The sequence below is a fragment of the Oryza glaberrima genome, chromosome 11 (genome assembly GCF_000147395.1).
Source record: "Oryza glaberrima chromosome 11, OglaRS2, whole genome shotgun sequence".
NCBI classification, from domain to species: Eukaryota; Viridiplantae; Streptophyta; class Magnoliopsida; order Poales; family Poaceae; genus Oryza; species Oryza glaberrima.
This window is the reverse complement of record NC_068336.1, coordinates 20,949,104-20,958,791: the sequence shown is the minus strand read 5'-3', so window position 1 is coordinate 20,958,791 and position 9,688 is coordinate 20,949,104. Positions and strand designations below refer to the sequence as shown.

The following is a 9,688-nucleotide window of genomic DNA, read 5'->3' as shown; positions in this document are numbered from 1 at the left end:
GGTACATAGTATAATCAGGAGAAAAATATAAAATATAATTTTCTACCATATAAGATAAAGAGAGAATCAATGTATGTAGTGCTATCTATCTATCTATCTATCTATCTATCTATCTATCTATCTATCTATCTATTATATACTAAAAATCCATTAAACATCGTACAAACACTTTCAAACCGTCACATGGCACCATATAAATACTCTAAAGTCGTTATGTGGCACCCTAATAAAATAAAATAGAGAAATCTAACCTTCAATTTTCATTTAAATCGGTGGACAATTATTCTAAATTGTTAGATCTATATTAGAAAACTAAAACATCCCACGTCCCCATACCGTGCACCACGCATAGAGTGATCAATTTGTAGGCTTCGTATCACAATAAAATTAATTTTTTTATGGAAAATAATATCAAAAATAGGTGTTAAAGTCTATTAAATATTTTATAAATATTTCTAAATCATTGTATGACATTCTTAAATTAGAGAAACATCCATCCATTGGTTTCCACTTAAATCGATTCACATATTATTTTACATCGTTATTGTATCTAATTATTTAATAAAAAAACATCCCAAACCATCTTCCATTCCTCTCCATCCCTGTGGCTGTTTTGCTAAGCTGCTACTTGTCTCACTTAAATTAGAAAAAAAACCTAATAAATCTGAGAAAAAAATAGCATCCAACCATCGGTTTTTTACTTAAACATCAACACATTATTTTAGGTCGTCAGATCAATCAATTTTTTTCTAAAAAAGAAGAAACATCCTAGCCCTTTCTCCATCCCCGTTCCCAAGCGGTGTGCAGTATTACTTTTCTATGTTTTTAATATCACTATGGTAATTAAAATTAAAATTATTTTTGTAGGCAAAGAAAAGACGTACCACAAACGAATCTCCACCTATCAGGTCTAGCCAGCTATTATTTTTTTAAGTGAAAACAATAACTTAATGGCCATATTGACTATATTTAACTGCTAACAAAAAAAATTACATTATGGACCCACATCCATATTGAAGCCTCAACTCAAAAAAGGTAAAATTTGCTACAGGACATAAAAAAAGTATAATTAGCTAAGGGACACTGCAAGAACGTATATCTGCTATGGGACACCGCAAAAAACTGGTAATGAGCTGCTGGATACCCGTGGCATTATTTTGTTGTATCCAAAAGAAAAGGGAGATAAACAATCGCGAAAGTATGATTTTGCCCCTTCTCGCCATGTGCGGCTGGCATATCGCTCTGACGCTATGGTAGTCACGACATGGACGGTGGAGGGTATGGCAGCGTGGCGTGGCACGGCTGTGAGACCGACAACAATAGCCTGCGCTCTGCGGCGCCCTCCTCGACATGAATCTGGAGGTGGTCCACGTTGTGCTCACCCCAAGCGCTGTGTGTGGCGGAGCATCGGCGCTAGCATGGCCCTCGCGCTACAGCAGTGACTTGAAGCCACAGGCCCAGGCGCACGTGCCCTCCTTGACCCCCCCTCCCTCTAGAGAGCCACCTCAGCGGCAGCGGGTGCGGTTGCAGCGTCGAAGGTGTATGTGAGCTGGAGTTGGTAGGCAGGGGAAAAGTCATACTTTTGTTATCGTTTCTCTCTGCATTTCCTTTGGATATTATAAAATAATGTCACGGGCCTTCAGTAGCTAATTACCAGTTTTTTCGGTGTCCCACAACAGATACGCGTTCTTGTGGTGTCCTCCGGCCAATTACACGTTTTTTAATGTCCCATAGGAAATTTTACCCTAAATAAAAGAAAATACTAAAATTGCTCACTAAAAATCAAAATATCCTAGCTTAATTTTTTATAAAACTGGTAGACCCATTACTTATATCCCGTTAGACATCTAACGTCTTTCTATGAACTTTTTCTCAGCTTGTATATAGGAGCTATTTACCCGTACATTTTGATATTGATGCTTTTATCAATAAATGATCATTTTAGGAGATAAATAAATAATCTTAAGATGATCATAGCATCTAAATTATATGTATGTATGTATGTATGTATATGTGTGTATATATATATATATATATATATATATATATATATATATATATATATATATATATATATATATGTATATATATATATGACCTATGAAGTCACGTGGCCAGTTGAACAACATACTAATTGTCCTCCAGTTTAGTGGTAATTTGCTAAGAAAATACTACAATATCTATTTTAATTTTTCTTACTTAATTGGAGCGAGATAATTTAGAATTAATGCCTTTACCTCATGCCAGGTTGTAGGATCAATCCACTTATATTTTCATCCTGACATACAGAAATCAAAGCATTTCAAAGATGCTTCATAAAGTGGATTTATCCAAAAAAATGAAGATAAAAAGAAATGAAAATTGAAAAAAAATTATCTAATTTAAATTTTTTTTGTTGGGTTTATAACCCATTCTAAATAAAAGTATTCAAACATTTTAGCAGGACTAATAAAATGAATATATTTAAAATTTCAAACAGAATCTAACCAAAAAAATTTGGACATTCATAGGAAACACATCTATTGTTTCAACACAAAATTTTCTCATGAATTAGAAACAACACGATTTAAAGTAATTTTAGTTCACAATTTATGTGTTACAAGTAACCAGCGTTCAAAGCACTTTGTGTAAGTTCAATTTTAATTTATGATAAAGTAAAAGAATATTTTTGGTAGAAAACCATCCACACAAGGACATTCGTAATAAAACTTTACACACATGCCCGCGCATATGCGCGGGCTACTTTCCTAGTTTTGAGAAATCATGGTTAACCAAACCAGCCATACCTCTCCAAATCGGTGCAGACGAATGGCAGGACGGTTTGGGTGAGCATGCACCACACACCTCCACGCCGCCTCTGCATCCTCCATCTGCTCGGTCATCACATCCTGGCACGCGAGGAAAACCTCGACGATATTGAGCATCGGGAGGTCCCCCAAACCAATGTCACCGGCGATGACACCCTCCTTCGATGCCGGCAGCCAGAATTGAAGCTTCGTGAGCATCGGCATTGCTCCCCGAAGAAATGTGGGCACTATATTTCGTGCAGAAGAATCTCAGGTTCAGAAACAGCCCGCCACCAGCAACTACCCACGGAGATCTCTGGTAGATGTACAGTTTAAGAAAGAGGAGCGACGGCAGCCTCGCGACCATGTCGAGGCTCGGCGCGTCCATGGATGACACTGCGAGTTCCAAGCGGAACATGTAAGGAATGCGCATGGAGTTCACCCATGCCGGTAGCCGAGGCAGGCAGATTCTAAACATAGAGAACAAGCGGAGCTGCCGCGGGGGGTTCCAGTGGATCCTGCGCTCCCAGGCGCTCATGTTCTTTGGATTCGGAAACTACTCCTAGACTCCTAGTATGCATCTTCCAAAGTTTCCCATGTCAAGAGTGCCGTGGTTGTCGTTGCTTGCATGGTTAGGAGGCAACCACATAGTCTGCCATGTTTCATCAGATTTATTGGGCGCACTTTTCTCAGAAATGATTTTGGACCTAATGGAAGGCCACACAAAGCCCCTCTGCAGTGCAGATGCTACTCGATGTGAATTCATCTCTGCTCCTGATGATCTCAGTTCACTTCTCGTCGGCGTAATTTTTGAGTTCAATCTTACGGATTTTTTCTTCCGAAAGTTTCATCGAATCTTTGGGTTAATTCCACGAGATCTTTGTAGGAGCGAGCGAGGACGGTGGCGGGGGAATCATCGGGTTGATCATGGCAAAGAACACCGCCGCTGCCGGCGGTGGAGGCAAGGCAAGGGAAGGGAGCTTTGCCATTTTCCCATTCCACGTTGAAGGTCAGCCCAGCTCTTGGATTGGATCACACCCACGCAAAAACAAGAACACAACAAAGAGGTGGTGCATTTTACGCTACAAAATTGCCACAAATTTCCAGATTTTCAGCTTTGATAGCAACTGTGAAAAAAAAAGAGCAAACAGAGTAAGGGCATTGAGATCACTACAGGAATCAACAGAAAGAAAACAGGGGAACATAAAAATGTGTAATAAGCACAAGTTTACTACTCAGAGGATCAGATCACGTACTCCAGAGCCACCGACATTGAGGAGTGAGTTCTCACTCTGGTATAAGAATTCAGATGTCATAATGATCGTCATATCTCAAACAAAATGCTTCTATGTTCCAACCAACCTTTGAATCAAGTAAAACAGGTGAAATTGAAATACAAGCATAGTGTAAAAATCACGCATTACAGTTTGGTGGTCAATATGTTCAATATTTCTGTCTCAGTCTAGTCGGGCCTTATTGTAACTGAGACAGCCATTATTACAAACCACACTATATAAATCATTGAGAAAAAACAGGGAAAGAAAAACAACAGGAAAAAAAATGAAGGCTCTGACATGGAGATTAGCTTCTCTTCAGTTCCCCTCAACTCTTCTCCCTTTTAATCTTCTTCTTGCCCTGCAGCTGCCGCTGTTTAATTACAGCCGGGAAGAAAAGTTAGATATCATGTGTTCGAAGTTGTCATGAAGATTTTGATGTGCATCTTTGGTACATGAACCTGAAAGCATGACCGAATGAGTGCAGCGAGCCAGTTCAAGATTAGTTCGTAGTCTCCTCCTCCTCTTCTTTAGCTGGATCATTGTCCGGCTGAAACAGGCAATAAATTAACCAGTAGTCGCTAATCAAGAGCATATGAAATTAATCACGCAACCAGGATCAAATAGGTATGCACGCCACGCGCAAGTGCAGCACCTCTTGGCCCGTATATGCTGAATTCCCATCAGCACCATTTCCGTCAACGTGATCCTTAGCTGAAATCTCCTCATCATCATCATCTTCATCTCTTTTCATCCAGCCCTAAAAAAGAAATTATGATAGTGATATGAACTGAGGAACGAAATACGCCAACAGAGAACAAGTAAAGCTGAATTGTTCAGAATTTGGAGAGCAGTCAGAAGTGTGAAGGAGTGCATGTAGGGGAATGTGAACTAATCAATTGATTAATCATGATGATTAACCAAATCAGCCGTACCTCTCTAAGTCGGTGCACAAGAATGGAAGGACGGTTCGGGTGAGCATTCACCATGCGCCTCCATGCCGCCTCTTCTTCCTCCACCTGCCTGCCCGTCGCACCCTCGCAATCGAGGAAAACTAAGACACGATTGAGCAGAGGGAGGTGCCCCAATCCAACGTCACTGGCGGCCCAATATTTAGATTCCCACGGCAATAATTCAAGCTCCGTGAGCATCGGCATGGCTCCTTGAAGAAATGTGAGTGCTATGTCCAGGTCCCGTGCTTCCATGGCTACCACCACGTCAAGTCGCAGCTCGGATAGGTACGGGACGCACATGGAGTTCACCCACGCTGGAAGCCGAGCCAGCTCCACGTCAAATATACAGAACTCACGGAGCTGCGGCGGGGGCTCCCAGTGATCCCAGCCTTCCCAGATCATCGTACTCTCACATAGCCAGAAATCTATCCTCAGGTTCCGGAGTCTACGCAAGCCGCACAGAGACTGTAGCAAAGCCTTCTCCGTGCCCTCGTCAAACTTATCTAGACTAATACTGAGGATTTTCAGCTCCATCAGCTTGCCCACCTCCATGGCGAAGTCTGCGATACTTTTGATGGAACATTTCGCCCAACTCTAGGTATTGCAGTGAACTCAGATTCCCAAAACCCATTGGCACGGTCGTTATTCCAAAGACGCATAGCCGCATCAGCTTGCTTAGCTTGCAAATGGTCGACGGTAGTTCCCTCAGACCTATTTCCCAGACATCTAGTGTCTGCAAGTTCACGAGATCCCCTATTTCAGTTGGAAGCTCAGCAACACTTGTGTTTTTCATTCCTAGGTACCTCAGCTGACGTAGTTTCCCGATATGCTTGAGGTATAAACCTCCCGTGACGTTACAATCATCTAGATCTAGCACGCGTAGAACATGGAAGCTCAAAAGCGAGGGCATCATGTTAATAGTACAGTTGATGGCATTGAATGACCTCAAGTGTGTCATGCCAACAGCCAGGTCATTGTTTTTGCCTTGGTTCCAACTCTCGTGCAGTGCAATCCTTCGGATAGTTGTCCTCTGTGAAGACAGACCGTGCATCTCATGTAATTTGTCGAATACTTTTACAAAGTTTCCTTCAGTTGCTATCTTTCGGATGAGATCTAACACCATGTCATGTATGCGGCAGCCATTCACGTTACAAAATTCCTTAATTGGCTGGATCATGCTTTTATTTATAAGCTCAATAAAATACCTCTCGCCGACCTCAAATAACCCCTTATCTTGTTCCTCATGGACAAAGCCTTCGGCTATCCACTTCCATATCAAAGTATCCTTTCCAATAAAATGATCTTCTGGATATATGGTTAGATGCATCATACAAGTCTTTAGGTATGAGGGCAAGTTACAGTAACTAAAAGACAATATCTTCCTCATATTATGAACTGCCTCATTTTGATCTCCAGTCCCAAAACTAATATAGTCATAAACTGTAGACCAGTCCCCCATACGTTTATCAACCAACAAACTAGCTATCGTAATTATAGATAGAGGTATGCCACCACATCTCTTTAAGATCTTTTCGGTTGTCTCAACCGATTGATTACCAGTTGGACCATTGCAGGCAGCACCAAATATTCTATTGTAGAATAACGTTTTGAGTTATCATCAGAAAGTGGTTCCATCATGTAAATCACCAAATTCTTCAGCAACTTCATTGGCCACTTGACGAATCCGAGTTGTTGTGATTACTCTACTTCCACAACTACTATCAATCAGAGCAAGTTTAATAATGTTCCATTTTGATGGCTCCCATATGTCATCAATAACAATCAAGTACCTACCCCAATGATAATAGAAGGGACATGTATTAGTGAAATGATGAACCGTACATACGTACAAATAAGAGATTATTTAATTCTCATTTTCTCAAACTGAAGCAATATGAGTGCCCAAAACAATGATGTGCAAAAATAATTCTCATTTTATTATTTAATTCTATTGAATCAAATGGATTTTAGATCAAATTGGTCCCTTGCACTAGCAACGAGTGGTTTAATGTACACTGATGGAGAAACCATCTTTGGTCGGTCCGGCAAAATCCATAATAGTCCCAGATCCAAAAAGAACCGGGACTAAAGATTGTTTTTAGTCCCGGTTATAAAAATTTTGATCTTTAGTCCCGGTTGGTAACACCAACCGAGACAAAAGATGATCTTTAGTTCCGGTTCATTCCTTATCAGATGTATGTCAGGGAGCCGAGGATCTTTAGTCCCGGTTGATGTCAATAACAGGGACTAAAAATCACCACTTTAGTCACGGTTGGTACTACCAACCGGGACTAAAGATCTGTCACGCCCCGAACTAGTCCCGAGCGGAACTAGCCCGTGACGCTCCAAATTAACCTGTTAATCGATACCAGTCCCAGGAAACAGTGCTGGTATCTCAGGAAGACAGAATATCACAGCAACAGAGGTCTCTTTATTATAGAGTAGGAGTACAGTCATGTTGGGCTACGGACAGATCCCGAGCTCACAACTGCATTTCAAAAGGGAAGCGGAAGCCAAGAATTGGACCAAACATCACAGGCGCGACTTGGGAACTAGGCCGAAACCCTAAAACTCATCGTATCCGGCTTGCTCCTGGAAGAACTCCTCGTCAGCGGGATCCGCTTCATCTTCTTCAGCAACTGGGGGGGGGGGGGGATTATGTATATAGGGCAAGGGTGAGTACGGGAGTACTCAGCAAGCCATGGGAAATAAGTCTTTAATGCAGGCTTCAAAGGAAAGGCTGTTGTTTTTGCAATTGATTTTTATTTAAACTCCTTTTTGAAACAGCTAAGTGAGTGCTTCTCAAACGACACGGATGAGACAGTGCGTCGTGTCCGGTCGGAGTATGTGCAATGTATCAGTCTTTTGAATTGATCAAGTTTGGCACCCGGCCAACAGCTTTCAAACGGCCACCCGGGCCTGGCTGATCCCATCAGCCGCAGATTTTCCAAACATCAAACCCATTCCTCAACAGCAAATTTCACAAGGCAGTAGTCAAACAAAACTACGCTAGGAATCACCTCACATCTGCCCATGACCGTGGGCACGGCTGTTCGAACAGTTTAATAACCTCTGCAAAGGGGGTACACTTTACCCACACGACATTACTAACCCGGATCATCCAGCCCATGCAGAACGGCCATGACCAGAGACCTTAAGGCTTTCATGACAAGGCATTTCGAAAGCCGACACAGGTTCACCATATGCTAACGAGAGGGGTCCCAGACCAACACCAGATTAGGTCCCAGACCATACTGTGCCAGGAAGCCCAGGGGTCCACCCCGACACCACCCCGGCGAATCCACATGTCTCTTGGCATCAAGGCTCCCCTGATTAGCTAATTACTCAGCCAGGGGTGTCCCATTCCACCCATGTGGTCGTACTTGCCTTATGTTCGGATGAAATTCCAAGGAAACGGTCCTTAAGTGCAAGAGCGGGAAACCGTACACCCGGTACGTTCCCCGGTCCGCGATTTTGGAAATTCATTTAGTTTGCAAGCACCGACCCAGGTGTCGGGTTTTTCAAGTCTTTTGTAAAACCCAAGTTTTACTCATCATTGGATATTTTTAAATTTGAGGGGAGGTGTTCCGATGCCCGTGCCCGAAGGCCCATGCATCGAAGCACAACAGTCGACAAAGGAGGTTTAAGTGTTCAATAAATCAAGGAGAGTAATTGCAGCAATTAGGGTTGGGGGCCGGCAGGCTATCTCGTGAGCCGTGGCCGAATTACTTGCGTAAATCCTATTCATGCAAAATTTTGCGGGAAGAAATACTTAGATTTAAATTATTGGTGCAAGATGATCAAATGTGACTTGCCTTGCTCGAGATCTTGAGCCTCATCCTCGAAATCCTCGCACTGCGGGTCTTCGGGCACCGAAACTACACGCGAAACGGGACAACTCAACAAACGGCGAAAATAAAGCCCTATTATTGACCTCTAAGCATGCCATTAGATAGATCTCGAGATTTGAGGAAATTTTGGAAGTTGAACGGAGTCAAACGGACTTACGGTTGGGAAGATATTGAATTTCTAAGATTATTGGATTTTTGATCTAAAGGAAAAGGATTTATTTAACCCCCTTTTTTTTTGAAAAAGAAAAGAAAAGAAAAGAAGGAGGGGGGGAATTAGACTTTCCTCGGGCGGCTAGGGCGCGGCCCGAGAGAAAGGGGCGGCTCAGCCAAGCTTAATGGGCCGGCCGGCCCACGAAGGCGGCCCATGGCGCGTGCGGGCGGGGAAGGGAGAGAGAGAGCCGGTGGGCCGGGTCCATTCCGCGTGGTCCCGAGTGGGACCCGCTTGTCAGCGACTCGGCTCACCGTGAGCGAGGTGCACGCGGCGCGTGCTAGGGTTCGAGGAGAGAGACGCGGTGCACGCGCGCGGTTCACGGCGGACGCGGATGCGGCGGGCCCACGCGCAGCCTCACGGCTCACGGTGGACCGCGTGCGCGAGCGGGGCCGGAGGGAGCGGCTGACCGGGGTCGGCTCGACCCGGTCTTGGCCGAGCTGGTGCCGACGTGGCGCCTACGTGGCTGCCACGTGGGCCGGCGGGAGGTAGACGACGACGTCGGCCGAAACGGACGGCGGACGACGGCGGCGAGCGGCGGAGCGCACCACGGCGATACAGGCGAAAGCGAGCACTCCGGGAGGTTGCACGGGACGAGAGGAGACGAGCCAACGGC

At 43.9% G+C, this 9,688-nt stretch overlaps 1 pseudogene; it reads right to left on the bottom strand.

The window, feature by feature from the left end:
* Positions 1 to 4,111: 4,111 nt before the first annotated feature.
* Positions 4,112 to 9,688, bottom strand: part of LOC127754640 (disease resistance protein RGA5-like) — a 31,367-nt pseudogene continuing 25,790 nt past the window's right edge.